The sequence below is a fragment of the Odocoileus virginianus genome, chromosome 5 (genome assembly GCF_023699985.2).
Source record: "Odocoileus virginianus isolate 20LAN1187 ecotype Illinois chromosome 5, Ovbor_1.2, whole genome shotgun sequence".
NCBI lineage: Eukaryota > Metazoa > Chordata > Mammalia > Artiodactyla > Cervidae > Odocoileus > Odocoileus virginianus.
The window spans coordinates 74,571,534-74,584,238 of record NC_069678.1 but is presented as its reverse complement, the minus strand read 5'-3'; positions in this window follow the sequence as shown (position 1 = coordinate 74,584,238).

Sequence of the window (12,705 nt, the reverse complement as noted above, 5' to 3'; positions counted from 1 at the left end):
TGTATGAGCTGTCTATATAGTTTGGATATTAACCTTTTAATGGTCATATCATTTGCAAATATTTCCTCCTGTTCAGTTAGTTATCTTCATTTTGTTTATGGTTTCCTTTTCTGTGCAAAAGGTTTTAAGTTTTAATTAGATCCCATTTGTTTATTTTTGCTTTTATTTCCTTTGCTATTGGAGACCAATCCAAAAAAAATATTGCTATAATTTATGTCAAAGAATGCTCTGCCTATGTTTTTCCCTAGAAGTTTTATGGTTTCCAGTCTTACATTTAGGTCTTTAATCCATTTTTAGCTTATTTTTGGGTATGGCGTTAGAGAATGGTCTTATTTCACTCTTTTACATGTAGCTGTCCAGTTTCCTCAAGACCACTTAATGAAGAGGTTTTCTTTTCTCCATTGCATATTCTTGCCTTCTTTGTCATAGAGTAATTGACTATAAGTTCATGGGTTTATTTCTGGGCCCTCTATTCTGTTCCATTCATCAATGTGTCTGTTTTGTGCTAGTACCATACTGTTTGGTTATATAGCTTTGTGGTAGAGTCTGAAGTCAGAGAGTGTGATTCCACCAGTTCTGTTATTCCTTTTCAAGATTGTTTTGGCTATTCAGGGTCTTTTGTGTTTCCATACAAATTTTTAAATTATTTGTTCTAATTCTGTGAAATTTGCTATTGGTATTTTGACAGGGATTACAGTAAAGCTGTAGATTGCCTTGGGTAGTATGGCAATTTTAACAGTATTAATTATTCCAATCCAAGAACTTAATATATCTTTCCATTTGTTTATGTCATCTTCACTTCTTTCATCAGCATCGTATAGTTTTCTGAGTACAGATCTTTTACCTTTTTATGTAGATTTATTTCTGTGTGTCTTATTCTTTTTTGATGAGATGGTAAATGAGATAGTTTCCTTAATTTCTTTTTCTGATAGTTCATTGCTAGTGTATAGAAATGCAACAGTTGTCTGTATATTTATTTTTCATCCCGTAACTTTCCTGAATACACTGATGAGCTCTAATAGTTTTCTGGTGGTATCTTTAGAATTTTTTTATGTACAGTATCATATAATTTGCAAGCAGTGACAGTTTTACTTCTTCCTTTTCAATTTGGATTCCTTTTATTTCTTTTTATTGTCTGATATTTAGGCTAAGACTTCCAAAACTCTGTTGAATAGAAGTGGTATGAATGGGCATCCTTGTCTTGTTCCTGCTCATAAAGGAAGAGGGTATTTCCTTATCACAGTTGTTCATTTTGACATTGAACTATATATTTCATTTTTAATGAAATATTTCAAATATACCAAAAAATTATAGAAAAACAATGTAGCAAATACTTGTTTTCCCATGGCCCATTTAAGAAATAAAATACTGAATCCCCTACATACTCCTCAGTTGCCTACTTCTCTCTTCTCATCCCCTAGCATCTCAAGGTATTTACCACGTGATTTGGGGGTTTTCACTCCTCTACATTTCCAGTGCATATTTGTGCCCACGAATAATATAGACTATTATTTTGCATTTTAACTGTCCAATTTGAAACAATCTCAAGTTAAATTTATAGTGAATGGAATAGAAAATTACATATATTAAACCTTCTTTAATATTAACATACTGCACAGTTCAGTTCAGTTCAGTTCAGTAGCTCACTCGTGTCCGACTCTTTGCAACCCCATGGACTGCAGCATGCCAGGCCTCCCTGTCCATCACCAACTCCTGGAGTTTACCCAAACTCATGTCCATTGAGTCAGTGATGCCATCCAACCATCTCATTCTCTGTCACCCCTTCTCCTCCTGTCTTCAATCTTTCCCAGCATCAGGATCTTTTCAAATGAGTTAGTTCTTCACATCGGGTGGCCAAAGTATTGGAGTTTCAGCTTCAGCATCAGTCCTTCCAATGAATATTCAGGATTGGTTTCCTTTAGGATGGACTGGTTGGATCCCCTTGCAGTCCAAGGGACTCTCAAGAGTCTTCTCCAACACCACAGTTCAAAAGCATCAATTCTTTGGTGCTCAGCTTTCTTTATAGTCCAACTCTCACATCCATACATGACTATTGGAAAAACTATAGCCTTGACTAGACAAGACCTTTGTTGGCAAAGGAATGTCTCTGCTTTTTAATATGCTGTCCAGGTTGGGCATAACTTTACTTCCAAGGAGTAAGCATCTTTTAATTTCTTGGCTGCAGTCACCATCTACAGTGATTTTGGAGCCCCTCAAAATAAAGTCAGCCACTGTTTCCCCATCTATTTGCCATGAAGTGATGGGACTGGATGCCATGATCTTAGTTTTCTGAAAGTTGAGCTTTAAGCCAACTTTTTCACTCTCCTCTTTCACTTTCATCAAGCGGCTCTTTAGTTCTTCTTCACTTTCTGCCATAAGGGTGGTGTCATCTGCATAACTGAGGTTATTGATATTTCTCCCAGCAATCTTGATTCCAGCTAGTGCTTCATCCAGTCCAGCATTAGTTACAATTATCAAAGCTAAGGGCTTCCCTTGTGGCTCAGCTGGTAAAGAATCTGCTGCAATGTGGGAGACCTGGGTTCAATCCCTGGGTTGGGAGGACCCCCTGGAGAAGGGAAAGGCTACCCATTTCAGCATTCTGACCTGGAGAATTCCATGGACTGTATAGTCCACGGGGTCGCAAAGAGTTAGACACAACTGAGTGACTTTCACTTCACTTCACTCCAAGACATTAACATGAATTCAATACTATTAAACCAAACTCTTTATTCAGACTTCGTCAGGTTTTCCATTATGTCCTCTTTTAATTCTAGAATCCAGTCTAGGACCCCATGGCATTGAGTTACTGAGTCTCCTTAGTATCCTTCCATCTGTAACAGTTCCTTAGCCTTCTCTCTTCCATCGTGATCTTGACACTTAGAAAGAGCACTTGACAGGTATTTGGTAGAATGTTCCTCAATTTGTTTGTCCAGGGTTTTCTTATGATTCGATTAAGTCTATGGATTTTGGGGAAAAGTATCACAGAAGCTATGTGCCCTTTTCAATGCATCTGCTCAGTCATACACAACACCAATACATCTTATTACTTATAATATTTATCTTGATCACTTGATTACGGTGGGGCTGCCAGGTTTCTCCGTTGTGAAATTACTGCTTTTTCTTTAGTAAAAATAATATTTGGGGAGATATAATTTGAAACTATGCAAATATCCTGTTTTATCTTAAATCTTCATTTACTAATTATAGTATTTATTGATAGATCTTGCCTGATACAATTAATATTATGACGTTCTAATGCTGATTTTCTAATTCCCTAATTCATTCTATTTTTTAAAAAACATTTCTAAAATTTATTTTTGGCTGTGCTGTGCTGTGTTGCTGCACAGGCTTTTCTCTAGTTGTGGTGAGCAGGGCCTACACTCCAGTTGCAGTGCGAGGGCTTCTCGTTGCAGTGGCTTCTCTTGTGGAGCATGGGCTCTAGAGTGAGGGCTTCAGGAGTTGTAGCGTGTGGACTCAGTAGTTGCTGCTCCTAGACTCCAGAGTATAGGCGCAATAACCGTGGTGCATAGGCCTAGTTGCTCCCCGGCTTGTGAGATCTTCCCGGATCAGGGATCAAACCTGTGTCTTCTGCACTGGCAAGCGGATTCTTTATCCCTGAGCCACCAGGGAAGCCTAATTCCTTCTATGTTTATTCATTGAAATTCTTCTGTAAGGAAGACTTTTCACTTCTTACTCATTTTTTATTTATTCATTTATTTATACCAGCAAGAACTTAGTGATATTTATTTCATTATTTGGATTATAATCCAAACTGTGAATATTTATTTTGTTGCTCAAATTGTTTAAGCTTTGGCCTTTGGGAGCTCTTTTGGTTGACTTCAGTGTCTTTTTGACATGTTTCTGTCTTAGTACCACAAGATGCTCTAGGCTCATCTTATATTTTCCCAGCCCTGGAATCAGTCACTTCTCGAAGGAGCACTGATTCTTTATATTAAACACTGGAAGTTATTAGAAACCAAGATCTGGGTACTGGATGTGATCATTGCTACTGGGGTATCACTGCTTATAGGCCCTCTAAGCAGACAGAACTAGGAAATATTTGTATGTATACTAACTCTTGTGTATATACACATTTATACTTACATATCTATTTGATATATATTTTTAAAAACAAGAGTTGATACTGATAACTTGCATGTTTTTTAACTTTATATAAATAGTGTCATGTAAACTATATTTCTACAACTTGAGTTTTCCTGTTCCACATTTTTGGGGGGACCGTGCCACCAACATGCAGTGTCTTATTTCCCTGGCCAAGGAACAAGCCCATGCCCAGTGCAGAAGGAGCACAAAGTTTTCACCACTGGACCACCAGGAAAGTTCCAATTTTATTATTTTTGAGATGTAATCATATTGATATGTATAGTTCTGGTTTGCTCATTTTAACATTTACCTTAATAGTAGCCTTTTGTGTGATAAATCATGTGCATTTTTCCCTAAGAGTCATAGACTGTTGCCAACCGTAAGATTATTGTCAGTCATTTGTAGTTATTTATGGGCTTTCCTGGTGACTCAGCGGTAAAGAATCTCTGTGTCAATGCAGGAGATGTGGGTTTGATCCCTGGGTCCAGAAGATCCCTTGGAGGAGGAAATGGCAACCCGCCCCAGTATTCTTGCCTGGGAAATCCCATGGACAGAACAGCCCAATGAGCTACACAGCCCATGGGGTCGCAAAGAGCCTGACACGACTAAGTAAGCATGCAGGCATAGCTATTTAAACATGGTAGGCAGTTTACTTATGAAAAAGCAAAGCTGATTGCCTAGCTCACATTTTAGGCACTTTATAACTATTACATTCTTGTGGTGACTCTTTTTTGAAGAGCACAGTAGGAGAGTATTATTGAACAGCCAACCCCTCTATTCTTCTATTAACAGTTCTTTATGGATTATACCTGCATATTTTGTAGCATGATGAGTTGTCTTCTTTTAGTTTATTTATTTATTCCAGTTTTATGTTTCTTAGTTTCTAACCTGCTTAAAAATAATTGCCCTTTGTAGTTACTTACTTCTGAGGTCATTTGGTAATCTTTTAACATTCCTAAAGTTTTATTTGCAGTTTGAGAAATTTGCCATTTGCTATTTTTCAAATTTACTCTGAATTTTCTAAATTCAGACCTTATTCAGAAAATAATTAAGGTAAAACAGTAAATCTAGTACATATTATAGAAATTTAAGTATAGTAAATAGAGGAAAGCAAGAGAATGGAAAAGACTAGTGATCTCTGCAATAAAATTTGAGATATGAAGGGAACATTTCATGCAAGAATGGGCACCATAAAGGACAGAAACAGTAAGGACCTAACAGCAGCAGAAGAGATTAAGAAGAGGTGGCAAGAATACACAGGAGAACTATACAAAAAAGGTCTTAATGACCTAGATAACCATGATGGTAGGGTCTTCACCTAGACATTCTGGAGTGTGAAGTCAAGTGGGCCTTAGGAAGCATTACTACAAATAAAACCAGTGAAGGCAATGGAATTTCAGCTGAGCTATTTCGAATCATAAAAGATGATGCTGTTAAAGTGCTGCACTCAACTATGACAGCAAATTTAGAAAACTCAGCAGTGGCCACAGGAGTGGAAAATGTCAGTTTTCATTCCAATCCTAAAGAAAGGCAATGCTAAAGAATGTTCAAACTACTGTACAATTGTGCTCATTTCACATGCTAGCAAGGCTATGCTCAAAATTCTTCAAGCTAGATTTCAGCAGTACATGAACGGAGAACTTCCAGATGTACAAGTTGGGTTTTGAAAAGGCAGAGGAACCAGAGATCAAATTGCCAACACTGGTTGGATTCTGGAGAAAGCAAGAGAATTCCAGAAAAACATCTACTTCTGCTTCATTTATTACAAGAAAGCCTTTGACTGTGTGCATCACAACAAACTTCAGAAAATTCTTAAAGCAATGGGAGTACTAGACCACCCTACCTGTCTCCTTAGGAACCTGTATGCAGGTCAAGAAGCAACAGTTAGAACAGGACATGGAATAACAGACTGGTTCAAAATTGGAAAAGGAGTAGGTCAAGGCTGTATATTATCACCCTGTTTATTTAACTTATATGCAGAATACATCATGTGAAAGGCTGGGCTGGATGAGTCACAAGGTGGAATAAAGATTGCCAGGAAAAATATTAACAATCTCAGGTATGCATATGATACCACCCTTATGGAAGAAAGCAAAGAGGAACTAAAGAGCTTCTTGATGATGAAAGTGAAAAAGGAGAGTGAAAAAGCTGGTTTAAAATTCAACATTCAAAAAACCAAGATCATAATATCTGGTTCACCACTTCATGGCAAATAGAAGGGGAGGAATTAGAAGTAGTGACAGATTTATTTTCTTGGGCTCCACATGATGCGAAGAGCCAACTTATTGGAAAAGACTCTGATGCTGGTAAAGACTGAAGGCAAAAGGAGAAGCGGGTGGCAAGCATGAGTTGGTTAGATAGCATCACTAACTCAATGGACATGAATCTGAGCAAACTGCAGGAGTAGTGAAGGATGGGGCCCCTGACAAGCTGCTGTCCATGGGGTTGCAAAGAGTTGGACATGCTTAGCGACTGAACAACAGAAGCAGTAGTTGAACATTTTCCTATTCATAGTGTAATAGTTTTATAATTTGTCACTTTATTGTTTATTCAATCATTTAACCCCTGATTCCATAACAGAATGCAGCAAGGGCGGTCCCCGGCATGCAGCCATTACTGTGCATCATTACTCCCATTGATTTAGTCAATAGTCAGTGGGGCAGTGGTCATCAGGTGGAGAGTGAGAGAAGAGGTGGATCCTGGCCTTCTCCCTGAGGCCTTCCAGCCTGTTTCCTGAACTCTGGCTAGGGTTGAGCTGGGAGGCTCAGGGAACAGACTGGAAGCTGTGTCCTATGGGGCTCCAGAGCCCTCGGCAAAGCCACTCACTAGCCTTGGTCCAGGCCTTGAGGCAGTGGCGAGCTTTTCCCCCATCTCGGTCTCTGCAACATAATAGCAGTGGCAATTGGCCTGGGTCACAGTCTGTGGGACCTGGTTCCCCACCCCCCCAGTTTGGGCAGCCTGAGTCTTGAGGGCCAGGTTGGGTTGGGCGCCTGGCTCCCTCAGAGATGACAGCTGGGCAGGGCCTGGGAACCTGGCCCTGAGGAAGCCGCCAACTGATCTGCCTCCTCTCAGCCAGGATCAGGAACTTGGTGGGTGAAAGTTGTGCCTTGGACCTTGCCCTTTCTTGTCATTTAGTGTTAGTCGCTCAGTTATATCTGACTCTTTGTGACCCCATGACTGTAGCCCGCCAGGCTCCTCTCTCCATGGAATCCTCCAGGCAAGAATACTGGAGTGGGTTACCATTTCCTTCTCCAAAGGATCTTCCCAACCCAGGAATTGAACCTAGGTCTCCTGCATTGCAGGCGGATTCTTTACCATCTGAGCCACCAGGGAAGCCCTTTCTTGTCATAACAGAGAATAACATTCGTTTGGTAGAGATTTATAGGAACATCATTACCAGACCATGACCTGACTTCAAGGACAAAGGATCTGACACCAAGAAGTTTGCAACAACTAACCACATTCCTCCCTTGCCTTTCCTATAAAGGGGCTTGCTGGAAGCTTTCAGGAGCTTGGGGTTTATAAGACATGAGTCACTCATCTCCTTACAGGGTCTTGCCACAAGCCTTTCTCAGTTCTAGACTCTAATGTTTTAGTCTTTTTTAAAAAATTATTTTTTAATTGAAGGATAATTGCTTTACAGAATTTTGTTTTCTGTCAAACCTCAACATGAATCTGCCACAGGTATACCTATGTTTTAGTATTGTTTGGCCTCACTGCGCTTTGGGCATACAGACTTGCATTTTCAGTAACAATTCTAACTATTAGTTAAATCTATCACTCTCAGTGTGAATGAGAGTAGCTGTGAGAAGCTTCAAAATTAAAAACTGGTTTCTTTGGGGGTGTGGGGTTTTATTTATCACACTGCATCATAATTACCTTTATTCTTGCCCTGGTGGCTCCATGAAAATGTAGACACGACTGATTCATTGACGAGTACCCAGCTGACAGCCTTACATAAAGAAGATGTTCAATGAGTAGTTGTTAAGTAAATGGATGACTGGTTGAATGGATAGATGAATGGATGGATGGAGATGTAGGCAAGATCTCCTCAAACTCTGGCATCAGAAGGCTTCATAGAGGACCTGGAAACTGTCATTTTAAGGATGGGTAGGAATTGATTAAAAAGAAGGACATCTTTAACTTTCATCTTTCTCCTCACCCTCACTTTAAGTGTCCAGAAGTGAAGTGAAGTGAGTGAAAGTCACTTTTCTTCCAAGGAAAAGGAAAGTGAAAGTCGCTCAGTTTTGTCTTGACTCTTTGCAGCTGCATGAACTGTACAGTCCATGGAATTCTCCAGGCCAGAATACTGGAGTGGGAAGCCTCCAGTGGATCCCTTCTCCAGGGGATCTTCCAAACCCAGGGATCGAACCCAGGTCTCCCTCATTGGTAAAGGAGAATTCTTTACCAACTGAGCTATCAGGGAAGCCCCTAAGTGTCCAGATGTTCCCACTAAAAAGAGGACCAATTGGTGTCAGTTGACAATGGCAAGGCAGAGTCAAGATAATAGGTTCATCTTGGGTCTAGATCTGTTCTAAGTTCCGTCATCATACTGCACTAGAGAAGAAAGTATAGGTTGAGAATTATGAAGTCTGAATTCTGGTCCCTACTGTGTCACTAAGTCACTGTGTGACCTTGTACAAGCCATACCTCTTCTCTGAGCATCCGATTGCTAATATGTAAGATGAAAGCATTGGGTTAGAAGGGCTTAAAGATACATTCCTACTCTAAACTTCTATGAAACATCAGACTTTAGCCAACTAGGCCCCTAGTCACAGAAGCATATCAAAGCATTGCTATTCACTCTAGGGATGGAAAAGGACCATCTAGTACTCTAGTCCATTTTCCCACAAGAACTTGAAGTCCTGCAATAACCTCCAGAAGCAGCTCTTTCAATTCAGTTCTTACATATCTTTTTTCCTAACAGCCCCCAAAAGAAAAACTACCTGCTTGCTCATTCACAAATTCAATCAGAGGAGCATAGACTGCCAAAGCTGACAGTACTCATTATCTCCCTCATTTGGGGAAAATGAGGCCGAGAGAGTGACAAGGTCTTAACCCAAGTTCACTCAGCTAACTATAAGAACATAATAAATTCTCTAGTGATACTGTCAAAAGAGAGATTAATCCTCATCAAATTGTTGAATTTCACAGACAAAGAAACAATTCTTTCTTCAAGAAGTAAAAGCAAGTTACCTATAAGGAGGAATAAAATCAGACTTGTCCACAGCAAAAGTTTTGTCATTCTGAGGGAAAGTGTAACCCCATGAATATTTTACCCAACTATGTTGTCAGAGAAATAAAAAAAATTACAGGTGCTTTAACAATTTAAAGTTGTTAAAACTATTATTAAAATTGAAAGAATTTAAAGAATCCAGCATCCTTCTTGAAAAAAAAAAATAAAACCTTGATGCTGAAATCCAGCAAATCAAAACATGAATGTAAATTAAAGAAGTTATTATGAAACATTGGTGATGAAGATTGCATCTATTTAAATCTAGAACTTAGCATAAACAATTAGAGGAATTATAGTTGTAAATTAAAATGTAAATATTATAAATATTGGTAAAGTAAAAATTATTGCTGTTTAGTTGCCAAGTTGTGTCCAACTCTTTTGAAAACATGTGGACTATAGCTCTCCAGGCTCCTCTGTCCATGGGATTCTCCAGGCAAGAATACTGGAGTGGGTTGCCATTTCTTCCTCCAGAGGATTTTCCTGACCTAGGAAATGAACCTGCGTCTCCTACATCGGCAGGCAGATTCTTTACCACTGAGCCACCAGAGAAGCCCAGAGTAAAAATAATGAATAACAAAAATTAGGTGTAGGAGAGGAGATGGGAGAAGTATAGACTACTGATCATCTTTATGACAGATTAGACAATATTGTTTAACATTAAAATGTGTAGTTTTAAAATATAACTCCAATTATTTTCATAATCTTTTATAACTTATTCATAAATCCATTAGTCATTTTACTTGTTAAGTTAACTTCCATAAGGATTTTTAATTAAATATTTTATTTAAAACATCTTGCTCAGTGTGAGCCCTTTAAAATGGTTTCTCTATGCCAATTATCCTGTATAAAGACATATAGAGATGTTCAGAATGATTTTCACCATAAGTTAAAGATGTTATTTTGAGAGTTAGAATTAAGAGTGATCTGTTACTTTCTTCCTGGTGTTTTTTCTGTACTGCTTGAATTTTTTATAAGCATGTATTGCTATTTTTAAATCATGACAAAATTACTGTTCTAAAAAACTGGAGAGGGAGTTTGGTTCTGAGGAAATACTCCCTAACTTTTGAAAAACAGATTCTGTCAATAATATCAATATTAAAAGCTATTTTCATTGAGTGCCTACATCATGCCAAGGATTTTTCATACAGTATCTTTATTGCTCACCACAACTCTAAAGGCTAGGTTACAGATGAAGCTCACAACGATAAAGCCTTTTGCCGAAAGTTACATACCCCCAAAAGATCAAAACCTCTCTGATTCTTTCCATTGAGTGAACACTTTGTGCATAATAATCAGAGTTAATTCATTGTACTTCAACTTTCTCTTTGAATTTCCACAGCCTTAGATTATTCTCTGGATACTTGATGACAAACAATGAGGCATCCTCAAAAAGACAGAGAATAAAGTTTCCCTTGAAATAAAATCCACTCTCCATAAATGAAATTAAACATCTGTAGGAAACTAACAGCCTGTGTGTAAAACTGTCAGAGAAGTTTGGAAACACTCAAAGCTCTCAGGCCAAGATGCCAAGGTGATCTGGAAGTGTTCCCTAGAAACTGACTACAATTTAAGGAGTGGAAATCATATCAACTGTAATATATCCTGTTTGGAGAACATCTGTGTGAATAGAAAAACAAGAATGGTCAACTACGGAAACCTGAAAAGGTAAAGTCACAGGTGTCTCTCCAAGTACTACCCGGGGATAAGAAATTTTAGCTAAGCAATGTTAACAATATGATTTTCTTGACAAGACCTAGAGAAAAGTCCTTTACTGCATGTTAGACTTGCCTCAGCTACTTTCAAAGTAAGATTCCTATTTGGGCTTTGCCATAACCAACTGAAAGAGCTTCCCTGGTGGCTCAGTGGTAAAGACCCCATCTGCAATGCAGGAGACATAGGAGACACGGGTTCGATTTCTCGGTCAGGAAGATCCCTTGGAAGAGAAAATTACAAGCCACTCCAGTATACTTGCCGGGGAAATCCCATGGACAGAGGAGCCTGGCGGGCTACAGTCCAGGGGGCTGCAAAGAGTCGAAGACAACCAAGCACAGCACAGCACAGCGCACAACCAAACGAATCAGAATCTCGAGGAGAGCGCCAGGCATGAGTGCTTACGAAATCTCCCCAGATGCTTCTCAAGTGCAATCGGGGTTGAGAAACAGCTGAAATTAGTAGAGTGTCTAAGCCTACTGATGGAGAGGTCTCTCTTGAGATTGACTCACACCCTTTCCTCTGATTCCTGACCTACCACCAGGCTACCCTCTGATGCTTGGCTTCCCATTAGAAAATGCATGGATCTTCTGATGTGAGTATTCTGGTCTGTTTTGCTAATTAAATTGACTTTGAAAATAGCACTTTCTTTTTGCAAATTAATAAATGGACTCCTGGTTTATGTATCAGTTATAGTGATCTTTGTTAATGTGGGTCTGAGATAAGTCTCTAATCTGAAAGATGTAGCCCCTGTCAAGTGCCATAAACATCAAGGTTCTGAGCCTGTCAGGATGCTGGACCCTGGTAATGTACCAATCTGTGAAAATGAATCCAGGTGACCAGCAGACCTTTCCTGGGACCAAATCGTTAGCTCCACTGCAGGCCTTTTTTCCTCCAGGTTATAAGCTTCTTAAGAACACAGACCCACTGGTCAGGATTCTGGTCTTTCACTGCTGTGGCATAGGTTTTCACAGCAGAAAGAAAAAAAAGAGAGCACAGACATGGCTTCTCTTTTTTCATCTCCCACCTCTGCCTAGCACAGGGCTGGGCAGTTTAAGAAACTCCAAAAAGAGATTGAGAATATCAATGAAGGAACGAATGAGTTCAGTGCATGTGGGGGTATGTCTCTCTATTGTGGAACTTTGTGACCAATCTCTGTCCTTAGATCAGGAGGCCATTTCTCACCTCTGATTCTCTTCTTTATATTGGGAGACTTCTTGAGTCTTGGTGGAAGGCAGAGCCTTATAGAGAGCCAGAAAACACAAGATGATTGTTTCCCCAGCCTCATTTGCAACTAAGTAAGGGCTTGTGTCCTCCAATCAGACATAGTCACCCCAAACTTTGAATCCGGGGCTGGTGACCCAGAGGAGGAGGGGCCACAGAAAATCCATTCTAGTGGCAAAGTGGGAGCAGCAGCGGGCATGCTGAGTTTCTGGGGGTGGGGACCGTGGCAGCATACAGAGACAGCAGTTCCACTGGTCACAGTGGAGCTCTCACCAGACTGGCTTGGTGATGTGGTTTGAGCTGTGGGCTAGTTACTCACCGCCTCACCTTTTATGCTGCTGTGTATTTTCCGTGCCTTTGCTGTGATTCTGTGAAATCCTCAATGCCCCTCCCACCTCCACCTTTTTAATGTGCTTTTAATAATTTTTTTT